Below are 2514 nucleotides of genomic sequence, written 5' to 3'. Positions count from 1 at the left end.
AGTGCCAGAGTGGGAGATGATTGCAAGAACCATATTTCTAAGAAAGCAGAGTCTGCCCAAAGCCACTGAGCCCAGGAGATCTGCAGGCATCAGAGCAACGACAATGACAACGTGTCGTTCCATTTAAAGCCAAGGTTCAACTGTACTGTATTAAACTGTACATACAAAAAAAAAAACCTCAAAAAAGATGCTCTTCTTATGTGCAATGTTGTTGAGGTGTATGTCGCTCATAAAGAGGGAGGGAAAACAAGAGCCAAACATTATCATTACGAAAAAAAAATGCTTAGTACCAAGCAATATCAAGTATGAAAGGTCTTTGATTAGTGGTAGCCCTTGTAAGTCTCTCATCAAGTCACCTTAAAGGTCCCATATTATGCTAAAACAACTTTTTAATCATTTAAATCCTTATATTTGGGACTCTGGAGGTCCTACCAGTTGCCAAAGTGTGATAAAATATGACTCACTCATGTTTTTATGGTCCTCCTCAGTCTAAGTACAGGAGATAAAACACGCGATATTGACTTCCGCACTCATTGGGACGTCACAATGCGCTAAATTCCTGGAATTGTTGTCTCGCGGAGCTCCGCTTTGTCCGTAAAACACATGAGAGTGTTGGCGAGGGCAACGGTATCCAAAAACCGGAAGTCCGCGAAAAGATCTATTCTTGTCTCCACAGTGCAGCACAGAGTTCTACACAAACTTCCAGCCTCAGAGGATTTATCTGTCCAGTGGATACATGTTATATATGACGGCAATGTGCCTGCTAGAGCCTGCAAATGATTTTCAAATGCTAACTACTGTTAGCTCCCAGTAGCCTCTGTGGCTGATGTCATTTCCTGTCCCTTTCGCTTTACTTTTTTTTAAGGTGGACTGAAAGAGATACTACTAAACCGAGTGTTATGAACAGGGCTGTTTTGGCAGAGTGATTGAACTGCTGTGGTGCATTGTCCTTGTGGCATTTTGACCAAAGCATGTCACAGACATGTTCATTAGGAAATAATATGGGACCTTTAAAGTTATTTTTTGGCACTACAAAAGCATCCCCGTCACCCCTCTATATAACGTCGTACACGCAGTAATCTATATTTTTCTATTTTTCCCAGAAGCCTTTGTTGTAAATATACAAACTGCCATAACGATCAACTCCATGACTCTAAATGTGTTATCGGCTCGAGGGAACCAAGACTGTTTTTTGTTGCAAAGTGATTCCTTTGTGTGCAAATCAGTGTACAGTATTTTTTACGATGTAACATTGCTGTAAAGCGTATTTTACTTATTTTAAGTTATTGATCCCGATTGAAAACATTCCAAAAAAAAAAACAACAAGGTGGAGTCGATTAGACTCGACATGTTCAGCTCTGTTCACGATTATCTTAGCCAACAGTCTGGATGGAAATATGTTGAGAAATAAACTAGTTTTTAAACGACCGATGCTTATGTGTGTGTGTGTGTGTGCTACTGTTTATAAGAGCTTAACTCAGAAGGGCTTTCATGCAGACTGACACATGACACGAGCGGGGCGGATGGCACCGAGGTTAACAGCTGGGGACATTTATCTAGCCTAGATGGGAAAAGCAAGACCTATATAAATGTGAAGTGGATAAAAGCCTCCAGTAAAGCTTTCACTTAAAGCTTCACTAGAGCAGACGGATGATTAAAGACAGTGTGCCAAGACTTCACACAGACTTGGAATGGAGAGCATGTGATATTTCCTGAGCTCCTGAGCAGCTTTAGACAATGACTTGATATTATTTAATCAACCGTTACTCGGGGTCAACACCATTGACATCTCCTTTGACGTTAATGCGAGTAAAAATAATACATTTTGGTGTGTTATAGGTGTTAAAAAAGTTATTTTAACTATGTTTAAGTCGAAACTTCAGGTCAAATAACTTTAAACCCTTTAACACCGAGCGCATTTTGCATTACCGTAATTACGCGACAGTTTGTGCTGTTGGAAAAATTCCAACGGTTTCTGGAAGGTGAGAAGCTGTACGTCAACGTCCACACGTGTTTATTACGGTAATTTCACACTCGCCGAAACAGGAAGCCAGCCAGAAAGGAGAGAGTTGGGAAAAACACCTGTACATAGTTTTTATTTTTTGGGCTATTTTTGGACATTGAGACAACGCCTCAAGAAAATGTTATTTTAAATAGGTCTTATACTGTTCAAATTTCCAATATAAAGCGCAAAATCTGGCATCTGTGTACATCTAAATAAAATGTTTTGTTTTTCTTCCATTTTAAATCGTTAATACACTATTTTAACGTGCAGTAAATAGTAAATTTTCTGGCCCTACTATGGTTAAAATAAGCAACTATTTTTATATTTTCTCACTTCATTCAGCGTAATCAGTTTCCTACATCGCTACGATTTAATAAGTTGTTTAATAAATGTTTTCTATCACGTCTTAAAAGCAAAGAAACACATTAACCTTGTGTAGCAAGAGCGATGTCATTTTATTGGTCTAGAGTTATGGCAGCTATGGAGGGACATTCTTTGTGTGTGCTGCT

The sequence above is a fragment of the Microchirus variegatus genome (genome assembly GCF_963457635.1).
Source record: "Microchirus variegatus genome assembly, chromosome: 13".
Taxonomy (NCBI): domain Eukaryota; kingdom Metazoa; phylum Chordata; class Actinopteri; order Pleuronectiformes; family Soleidae; genus Microchirus; species Microchirus variegatus.
This window is presented reverse-complemented; position numbering follows the sequence as displayed.